Source organism: Peromyscus leucopus, chromosome 1 (assembly GCF_004664715.2).
Source record: "Peromyscus leucopus breed LL Stock chromosome 1, UCI_PerLeu_2.1, whole genome shotgun sequence".
Classification (NCBI taxonomy): Eukaryota; Metazoa; Chordata; class Mammalia; order Rodentia; family Cricetidae; genus Peromyscus; species Peromyscus leucopus.
In genome coordinates this window covers 133,477,151-133,488,242 of record NC_051063.1, presented here as the reverse complement: position 1 = coordinate 133,488,242, position 11,092 = coordinate 133,477,151, and the positions used below count along the sequence as shown (strand labels likewise).

General features: G+C 35.5%; 1 long non-coding RNA gene across 20 annotated transcripts in view; it reads left to right on the top strand.

Annotated features, from left to right (window-relative positions):
* Window positions 1–11,092, top strand: part of LOC114684177 — a 78,937-nt gene that overhangs the window by 3,809 nt on the left and 64,036 nt on the right. For 18 of the 20 annotated variants that reach the window (XR_003733253.1, XR_003733257.1, XR_003733248.1 and 15 more), the window contains exons 2-4: window positions 537–644; window positions 2,405–2,465; window positions 2,791–2,879. This is a non-coding gene — a long non-coding RNA (uncharacterized LOC114684177). Of the gene's footprint in view, window positions 1–536; window positions 645–2,404; window positions 2,466–2,790; window positions 2,912–11,092 lie in introns of all 20 variants that reach the window. The other 2 variants (XR_003733252.1, XR_003733243.1) reach the window with 1 other exon arrangement.

Genomic DNA, 11,092 nt, shown 5'->3' with positions numbered 1-11,092 from the left:
TCCTTGTCTTTTTTGGCTATCCTTAGTGTTTCTAATTCTTTACTTTTTAAATTGGCTTCTTGAATCCTCATAGAGCTGCTTTGCAGAAATGACTATTCAGAGTATTACTTTGTATTTCTCATATTCATCTTTTAAATTTAGACTGGTTGAATATTTTATACTTTCTTATAAGTGAACTTACCCTATGTGATGTTTAAAAATACTTGATTTTCTTGATTGAGTTATGTCTTTTACTTAGTTATGTCAGGACCTGTTGTGGATTTTGATTTTTAATTTATATTTTATCTATTATTGTGTTTTGGTTGCTGTTTTATATGTTATTACTTTTTTTAGACTTTTTAATCCATAGAAGACATTATACTGGGAAACTGAGGTATCAGAGTGAATTATTGGCTTTAAAATTCAATGAATTTCAATGTTTAAAAAATGTAAATGCATGTTATTAATAGTCTTAAAAACATGTTTCTACTTTAAGAATATTCACATTCCTTATTCCCATGTTTTTCTTTAATTCATTTCATTTATTTTTGATACAGTGTCTGACTGTGCTGCTTGGTGTGATTGCAACTCAGGCACAGAAGCCAATGCTTCCTCTCTCCATCCTGAGAGCTGACACTGGAGGAGCCCACTTCCCTGAGCTTATGGTATTATAAAACCACTGGCCACAATATTTCATTTCAGATTATTGATTGCTCATGTATATAATTAGATTGAATTTTATATTTTTTATATTCTAAAATATAATAACTTCTGCTGAAGTTATTAGACCTATGTACATTTTTTTGATTACAGGGTGTATTACTTTACACTGGGTTATGTCCTTTCACAAAAATTGTAAAAAGCATGCTTGCCTTAAGTACCAGATATTTGAGAACCAGAAATGTGTAGTATTTATTTCCCCTCTCACTGCTTGAGGAAACCTTCCAGGAAAATGTGAAATGGAGATGGCAAGATTGAATATTCTTGGTTAATATTCAACATTTAGAAGTATTGTCCTTTAAGGATCTGCACATGTGCTACTTCCATACACAATACATCATATTTTTATGCATGATGGAGGTTTTTATTTTGATTGTTAACAAATATTCTATCCAGGTTATTGCCATTAGGCATGTGGATTTATAATTTTCTTCCGTTTTATAGTTTTAACATTTTTATTATCAAATACATCCAAAGAAATGATTTTGAATGTTACATAGTAGCGCAATTTTTTAAAAATAATTGCCAGTATTCACAAGAGTAATTTTCCTGAGTATTCCAGAAGTGAAACAGAACAACAATATGAGTTTGGAAGCAGGTGCAAACTAGCTGAAACTTTGTTACTCTCCTCAGCCTTGACCATGTCACAAGTTTTCATTTGTGGGATGATGCCCAATAGAGGCGTGGGCTTGAGCTGTCAAGGCCCTTGCTTTTTGTGGAAAAAATTTACATATCTGGCATTCAGTACAATCTAATATCCTGGTTATGAATAAAATGAGGAAAATGTTAAGGAAAATTGATAAAACTATTGGCAATTATGGAGTTTACTCTGTAGATTCCTAGGATTGTCAGCAATGGTTGTTTGTATTAACGTAACCATGTTTGAATGGAAATCAGAAATAAGAAACTAAATATCTGTGAATCTCTCTCTCCCACCTTGATATTATAAGAAACTAAATGAACACCACAATATTGTTTAAAGTAGATTTTATTTAATAAAATGTTCTTTCAGATGTACATAAATAACCTTATACTTGAGATGCTAATTAGATATGTTGAAAGTGAAGGCTAGTGTAGTGTACATGGTTACCCACCTACCAAATCCAGCTCAATGATTTTTTTTTTGTTTGTTTTTCAAGACAGGGTTTCTCTGCGTAGTTTTGCGCCTTTCCTGGAGCTCACTTGGTAGCCCTGGCTGGCCTCGAACTCACAGTGATACGCCTGGCTCTGCCTCACGAGTGCTGGGATTAAAGGCGTGCGCCACCACCGCCCGGCTAAGCTCAATGATTTTTATGCTCAGGAACATAACACACCCACTTAGAACTCCTTTTCTCTTTTTTTAATCTGCATCAAACATTCAGAATTTGATTTTGTGACCAAGTAGATACTTCACCCCTACTAACTAGATTTCATGTTGCCAAAAAGTACTCCAAATGCAACTAAAGGAAAGAAGTATTCATTAATATTAAGCTTGCTCTTGTTTTTTAATCATTTAAATACTCAAAAAATAACTCATTATGAAAGGTGATGGAGGATATTTATCCATTTTTAGTGTACTTGTTGTACTAATGGACCATTTTACTCCCCACTGCCTGTCCATTTTAAGAGTAGTTCTCTAACAGGAGAGTCATTTTATCATCAGATTATCAAGTGGTCCTTGTAGGGCTTCTGTTCTATTCATTATCCGACTGTTTCCATTTCCTAGGATCCATGACAATGAAGGAACATGAGGTCAGGACGGTTTGATCAACTGGAAAAAAAAAAAGGTACTCAAAAATAAACAACACTGCAAGTATTTTTCTCTTTAAATCTTGGAGCAAGGAGAAAATCTAACTTAACTAGTCATGCACAATTAGGATGAAGGAGCATACCTAGACAACTGTATTTACGTGGTGGGATACCAAAACCTTCCTAGTGTTCACAGCATTCTGAGACGCTTTCCTTTCAATGTGGTTTTGGTGGAAGCATAAGAGTTTTCATGTGGTCATACTGTAACTAAGTTATTTGATGGATATTTACTCAGGGACCCAAGAGGGTGTGTGGACCAAGAGGCTCAGTCTGCAACTAAAGGTTGTATTTGACTTTCTTAAGGAGCTGGTCACTCAAGAGTAGTTGCAAAGAATTGATAATTTGATGGACCATGATGAGGAAGATTGAGAGACATAGAAATGACATCACTTGTGAGTATGCTGCAAACATTTCACAATAAAGGGTGAGTTTTATCCATATATCTGTGAAAACAACACCAAAATATGACGATTGATGATAATGTAATTTATAATTGTAATAATGCATTATTGATCAAAGTATCTAACAAGAAAGTATTAGATAATTTGTGTTATATTATTCATATTTCGCTGGTTCATGTTTAATCAATATAGAGTGAAAAATATCTGGAGTTCCGTTCTTTTATCCATGAAATGTGAACTCATGGATGGAAATGCATACATATATTCACAAAGTAAGAAGGACAGTTATGTCAATGACATATTTTGGTAGTATAATTATCTTCCCAAAGTAAATTTTTGGTTTGTATACAACTAAACTAAGTTTGTAGGATCTATCCATGGTTACTTTATTCAGGCCTAAGAATATATCAACATCCCTGCAGTGCCTTGTCTCTTCCTAAGTCTGAGTTAAGATCCTCTAGGATAAAGAAAAGGAGAAAACTAGAACAGCATTGATTCTCTTATCTCTTAGCTTATTCTAACCTATGAAGAATATTTATTTTTATAGTCATTTCCTCTGAAATGAGACATTCACATAAACCTGTAACAAGGAGGAAAGCTCCTAGCATTCAGACATCATTTTGAATGATATCCCTCAACAGGCACATAAAGATAGGACTTATTTCTACCTTCTTCTAGGATTACTTAACATATCCTAAGTTAAATTACTCTATTAGGTTGTCTGTATTTTTTCCTATGTAATATTTATATTTTTGTGTATAATGTTAAATTTATTTCATAAAATTGTAGCTCATTCGTGTGTTTCATTTCTTGGAACATGTTCTGATTTTTTTTCTTCTCTTTTCTTCACTGGTGTTTATTACCGTTAATCTTGGGTGATCCTCACATAGTTTTCCTGTTGGTCACACTGAGAGCATTGTCCTCTATCGCAGTCATGATACCTTTTAATATAAAAGCTCTGGAAGCTCCTTAATGGTGTAGCATTTGCTCCATATGTACAAAATATTATCAATAATTTCATAAATCCTATTGGGACATTAATGATGGTCTTTTAATTTTTTTTATTTTGTGATCATAATATAGTTACATCATTTCTCCCTTTCATTTCCTTTTTTCAAGCACTCTCATGTACTCCCCCTTACTCTAATTGGAATTCATAGATTATTTATTCATTCATTGTTATTACCATTATACACACACACACACACACACACACACAACACAACACACATTTGGACACACCCACCCACACACTCATACATATTTGGATACACATACAGACACACACACACAGACACACAGACACACAGACACACACAGACACACACACACACACACACACACCCCAAATGTAACTTCATAAAATTCATAATCTCACAGAAAACTCCATGTTACTTATGTTCTTGCAGTTTTTCTGAGATTTCTACTATAAAGTTCCCTTAACCTAAGGTGAAGTAATATTTTGTAGATTTATACAATATGACTAGGTTTCACAAATTTGCATTTTGATTGTTCTCTCTTTGTTCACAGTGAAGTTTCCTTCATAATGGTTGCAACTATACATATTATGTAGGCATAGGGAAAACTGTTTTGGTTGATGTTAGGGATTATGCTTGTTTAGTAAAGTTGTAAATTTTAATAGGTTGTCCTCTAAGAACAATGCATTTATTAGTGCTCAGTAGTCCCAGTACTGGGCATCAATTTCTTCAAGTTGAAAATGCATTAAGTCCAAATAAAGAGCTCTTTGTTACTGCTAAAGTATGCATGATTAATGTTAAAGTCACTGCTAGACTCTCAGTTTTATTGTGCCTTCTGTTGGTTGCTGTAGTTCATAGGTGAGCATGACTGTTGATTGATTCCTTCCTTTAGAAGATTACATGGCATTTTCTGTTATAAAAGCTAGTCCTCAGGGAGGAGACATTCAGGTCAATTTTAGCTCCAGGACCCAAGGCCTGTGTCTGAAGTGTATGTTATCTTTAGCAATAGTGACTTGCTTTTCACATCTGGGGGCCAATCACAGGTATTACAAATAGACTGTTTGTTTTGGGAACCCTTGGACAGACTTAAATAGTAACTCAAATGAGGCTTCTTATACCTGTTTTGTGGTTGTTTGGTGGAAACAGCATTGCCAGTTCAGATGAAAAAGCTCATTTAAATATATATATATATATATATATATATATATATATAAAAAAAAAATATATAAAATATATATATTATATATAATAGTTTTTATTTAAATAGTCAATAATGTGTCTTTTCAGACATTCCTATTGTTATTTTGCCCTCCTTCTGTATTTATCTATGTTCTCTCTCCACAAAGAGAATGACTTTTCTGATTTCCTTGATGAAATCATTTATATTTGTAGTTTTATATGAAATATTTTGATTTTTGGAAGAGAAGTTTATTTTCTAAGGCCTTTGAATTTTTATTGCCACATTTTTAAAATACAGAACAATGAAAGTAAGAGGCAGAGAAGGTGGGAATAAAGAAAAGGGCAAGCAGGAAAGCAGGAAGATAGAGTGAAGAAATGTACAGTATGAAAGGAATGACATGCCAGAAGATATGGGGAGATTTTGGAAAAAATTACATTCAGCAGTATTACAATTTGAATGAATTATAGTTTGGAAGGTGAGTAATATAATCCCTAGTATATACTTATTTCATTAAATAGCTGTAATTGTGTTCTGTTTTGTCATTTGGAAGACCTACTTAAATTACTTCAAACTATATTAATTATGACAAACTCTATGCAATGCAGAATGGCATTCCTATTGAACAGTAGAATCTTGTTCATACAAATCACTGATTTACATATGAAAGAAGGTTAGAGATTACTAGAAAGTTGAATGAACATAGATGAGGAATTTGACAAGGCTTGTTAATTTGTGAGAAGGGATATACAGGAGAGCCATCAGTGTTTTTTTTATTGCATACATGTGTGTATTTCACAGGGGCATAAAACAGACACTTTCCCCTTTCCTGGGGTTTCAGTTCTGTATCCAAAAACTAAAATTATCATTAGAGGAGTATCTCAGAGGCAAATCAAAGATAGGATGGAAGAAAAATTGATAGTTACATGTAGTGAGTAGCAGGGGGGGAGGTTTGTATTTATATTCAATTAGTTATTTTAGTTTAAGAAGTACAGGACTTGGAAGAGTGCTCAGTCATCCATGCGCTTCCAGTTTTGATCACCCATGTTTTCTTTCTATTTTCCATATTAAAAACTGGGATAAGGTGTTTTCAAGTCTTCCTGGAACTTCAGGGTTACAGACAGATAGACCTTTGGGTCTTGCTGGCCAGCTATCCTAGATAACATGGTGAAATTCAGTCCAGTGTTAAATGTTATCTCAAAAGAGCAAGAGATAGTAGATCTCTGCACTGAAACAGTGTTTGTTGGAAATTACAGCACATTTGAACCCATAAACTCTCAAAAGCTGTGTCTACCTGCACAATTCTTGTGCTACAATAAGCCATCCAAACCCCAGCAAGTCAGGGGTTTATGTATGGAAGTTAAACACAAATCTGAGAAGCTAGTGAAAATTATTTGGCCTCAGGAGGAGTGAGGGTCAATTTTTTCAGAGATACTTTCCCTGAGCTACTCATGCTCTTGTAGTTGGTCACCCACCTATGTAATACAGAACACACTGAATGGTATCCTCACCCTTTGAGAGAGTCTATTCCAAGACCACCTCCAGGGTATGCAAAAAAAAAAATCCAGGAATACAGCAAGAGCTAGACATTTCTATTTGGGGGCTAAATAAGACACACACAATTTCTGATGGTAACTCTATCTTTTAATTCATCTTGCTAAATCTTTTTTTTTGAAATTTATGTCTTCACACAGCTACATTCTTTACATACAGCTACATACCTCTCTTTACATGCATACATCTCTCTCCTGCAGCCACACATCTCTACAGACAGATACATCTTTTTTTTAACATAGCTCTAGTCTCTTTTTTCAAAAAATTATATATTTTTATTATTATTAAGAAAGTTTCTATTTATTTTACATACCAATCACAGATCTCCTTCTGCTCCCTCCTTTCACCCCTCAGCCTTCTCCCATGGGCAGTCAGCAGAGCCTGATTCACTCACTTGAGGCAAGTCCAAGCCCACCCACTGCTCCAATGCTGTGTAAGGTGTCCTATCATAGACAGTGGGCTCCAAAAAGCCTGCTCATCCACCAGGGATGGATCCTGATCCCACTGCCAGGTGGCCCCTTAGACAGATCAAACTACACAACTGTCTTGCATATGCAGAGGGCCTAGTCCAGTCCCATTCAGGCTCCACAAGTATTGGTCCACAGTTCATGAGTTCCTTCTAGTTTGGTTTGGTTATCTGTTTTCTCTACATATTTCTTCCCTCTACTCTGCTACATTCCTTCATACACTCCTACATCATTCACTTACTCTTTATTCTCCTCTTATTGACTAAGCCCTCCTCAAAAGCAACCTTTTCCTATGATCTACTTTACTGTGCTGTTTGTATGTTAATGCAGTTATTTTGCTTTGTCTGTGTTGTTCTTTGGAATCAAAAACTGTTTTCTCATTTTATTTTTTACATCATCTCGTGGCTCTCATGCTTACCTTGTTAGTGTTTTTCATCTAAATTTCTCTTCTTGTGTTGACTCTGAAAGGAAAATATAGGGTCAGAAGTGATGATCAGTTCACATAAAGATGAGCCACTGCAACATGGTGATTTATACAAACAGTAAATTTTGAGTGAGAAATTCATTAGGGGAGTTTCTTTCACATTGGCTTGGGAGCTCTAGGCTGGAACTTTAGTAGATTTCTTCAGCACTGCTTTGGACTTTTTTGGTAATACAGCTGTCTTTGTGTCACATATCATGTATGCTTACTGATGGTTCTGTAAGGAAGCCCACTAAACCCTGTCGTTCACTAGCCTGGACGTGATGGGTCCTTTTTAAATTTTTGTGCTATCATGCATGTCCTACCTGGACTGACAGATTGTTCCTTATATCTCTTCAGAAAAAGAGAAACAGCAGGAAAATATGTCTAGATTTGAGTTGGCTCACAACCATCTGTAATGAGATCTGGTGCCCTCTCCTGGTGTGCAAGCATACTTGAAGGCAGAACACTGTGTACATAACAAATAAATCAATCTTAAAAAAGAATATTTCCTTACCATTGGCAAATGCATTTTAAAATTTTATCAAATAGTCTACATTTAGATGCCACTAGTTCTCATCAGTGCTCTCTTTGTTACTCAGGCAGATCCACAACTCAGATGCACTTGTGATCCTTCTGATTCAGGTTCTAGTGAGCTATGATCATGGGAACTCTACCAAGCTCAGCAGATATTACTGTAATATATTTGATTTATGATCCCGAGTTTCAGTGTGCTTCCCAGTATGATTTTAATCTCATCACTTAAGTGATGCTCCTCTGGAACCTAAGGAGCTCACAGTGTAGATATAATAGTTTAAAATCACTCACTGTAGTTAAAAACTAATTGCTTTTCAACATTTAGTTTTGAGTGTCGATTGCTTTGATTGCTTGCATAAAGAATACAATTTAAATTTTTTAATTTTTGTATGCACTACTACTTTACTGAAATTTTTTTTGAACTAAGACTATCAATACTTTCTACATACAAAGTTACATTCATCACAAAAGTCTTAGATTAATTTTGTTGCCTGAAGGTTTTAATATTTAAGAATAAAATGCACAGTGTCCATTTTTCCAAATTACTGCCATGAAGATGTGGTCTAGGACTATGTCCAATGCAAAGTGCTAACAGTGGATATCATTAATTGCTTTTTATTTTATTTTTTATTGTTTTGTTTTTTGAGTCAGGGTTTCTCTGTGTAGCTTTGCGCCTTTCCTGGATCTCGCTGTGCAGACCAGGCTGGCCTCGAACTCACAGAGATTTGCCTGGCTCTGCCTCCCAAGTGCTGGGATTAAAGTTGTGTGCCACCACTGCCCGACCATTAAGTGCCTTTGAGAACCCCTAAATATCTTCATAATTTGAAAAAAAAAAACACTCAAATATTAGTTATGAAAATGAAATCCTGTAAGCTTCTGTCACTTTAGCACTTGACAAGATCTAGTATTTCTGCAATAAAATTTCAAATTATGAAGATATTTAGGTGTTCTCAAGGGCATTTTGTTGTGTACTTTGAGACCATCATGTATTGTTTAAACTTTATTATTGTAAGGCAGTATGCTACAAGTACTCTTTATGTATATTAAACTAAATCTACATACTTTGGTCATTTATACTAATCATACTATATAAGAGTTCTCAACCTGTTTGTCATGACCCCTATGGGAATCAAAACATGCCTGTCACAGGAGTAAATTCAGATATTTACATCATGACTCATAACTGGCAAAATTAGACTCATGAAGTATCAATAAAAATCATTTTATGATTATGGGGCACTGCAATACAAGGAGATATATTAAAGGTCATTAGGAAGGTTGAGAACCATGGTATAAAATATCTTCTATGAACTAGAGGATCTTTATGATATTAGTAAGTAACATTATTTTTCAATTTTCATTTAATTTTTCTTTTTTATAAAATATTTTATTTTATATTTAACTTAATTTCACATATCAGCCACAGATTCCCCCATCCTACCTCTTCCCACCTTCCAGCCCTCCCCCTCCAATTCACCCTCTATTCCAACCTCCTCCAAGGCATAATCTTCCCTGGGAAGTCAGCCCAGCCTGGTAGACTCAGCTGAGGCAGGTCCAGTCCCCTCCTCCCTGCACCAAGGCTGAGCAAAGTGTCTTAGCATAGGCTCTAGGTTCCACTCATGGACCAAGGACAGGTCCCAGTCCCACTGCCTGGGGACCTCCTAAACAGTTCAAGCTCATCAACTGTCTCACTTATCCAGAGGGCCTGGTCCAGTTCCATGGGGGTTCCTCAGCCATTGTTCACAGTTCATGCATTTCCACTAGTTTGGCTATTTATTCCTGTGCTTTTTCCAATCATGGTCTCAATATCTCTTGCTCATATTATCCCTCCTCTCTCTCACTGATTGGACTCCTGGAACTTCACCTGGGGCTTGGCTGTGGATCTCTGCATTTGCTTCCATCAGACACTGGATGAGAGTCCTATCATGACAGCCAGGGTATTCAGCCATCCGATCATCAGAGCATGTCTTACAATATGTTTCAATCTTATTCTCTCTTTCAACTCCTCCAAATCCTCCATATTTACCTACCTACTCAATTTTATGTTCCTTATTCATGCTTCTGTCCTCTCTTTTCTCCCTTCTTTTCTCTCTCTTTGTCCACATATCACATACTTCCTAATGTAAGAGAGAGATAGAGTTATAGAGATAGATAGATAGATAGATAGATAGATAGATAGATAGATAGATAGAGAAAGAGAGAGTATGTGTCAAAGCAGACAAATGAAAAACTCAAAGGACAAAAGTACCAAAACACCAAAAACTAAAACATTCACAAAAAATCTGAAACACAACATGGAATGCTTTTTGTGTTAGCTAACTACTCCTGGGCAGGGGGTCCTTCTCCTTCAAAATGAACCTTCATGGTTTAGGGTGAGAGCTATACTAATCTCTGTATAAAGAGATAAATATTTGAAATGTACTTTGAAGTTTTAATGGTTTTAAAAATATGCTGTTACAAGCTCTCCTTCAGGATCTATTTCACATCACCAGCAATGCGCAGATCACCAGGTATGCAATATCCAGCAATATAGTTTTCCTTAGCCTTGATATAAGTCTACTTTACTCACCAGAAATATTATGAGCAATTCAGGCATGGCTTTGAGCCACCAAGCCTCTAATATAAAATTTGGGAAATAATGATACTTAAGAAAAGACAGATTAATCATGAGGTTTATTTGGGAGTTTTGTAGCTGTGCTATCTGCAGCATGTATCTCAACATAGCATGGTGGCAAGGAGTAGACCAAATACAATCTGAATGACATAGTAGACTGTCTGTCTAACAGTTTAATATTGTAAGAAATTCTAAAGTTGTACTTAGTGAAGAGTAGTTGAATGTATTTGAGGCCTTTGACAGATGATTGGAGGTATGTGGCATGGAACGTACATAAGAGCCCTCTGAGCTTCTCTTGTCCCACTATACTTTTTGGGCTCACAAGGGAAGAGCACAGACAATCTCACATTTCCTAAGATTTTAGTCCAGTGTTCAGAAATCTAAAACTGAAATATGAGGAGGATCTCAAAGGAAAGCT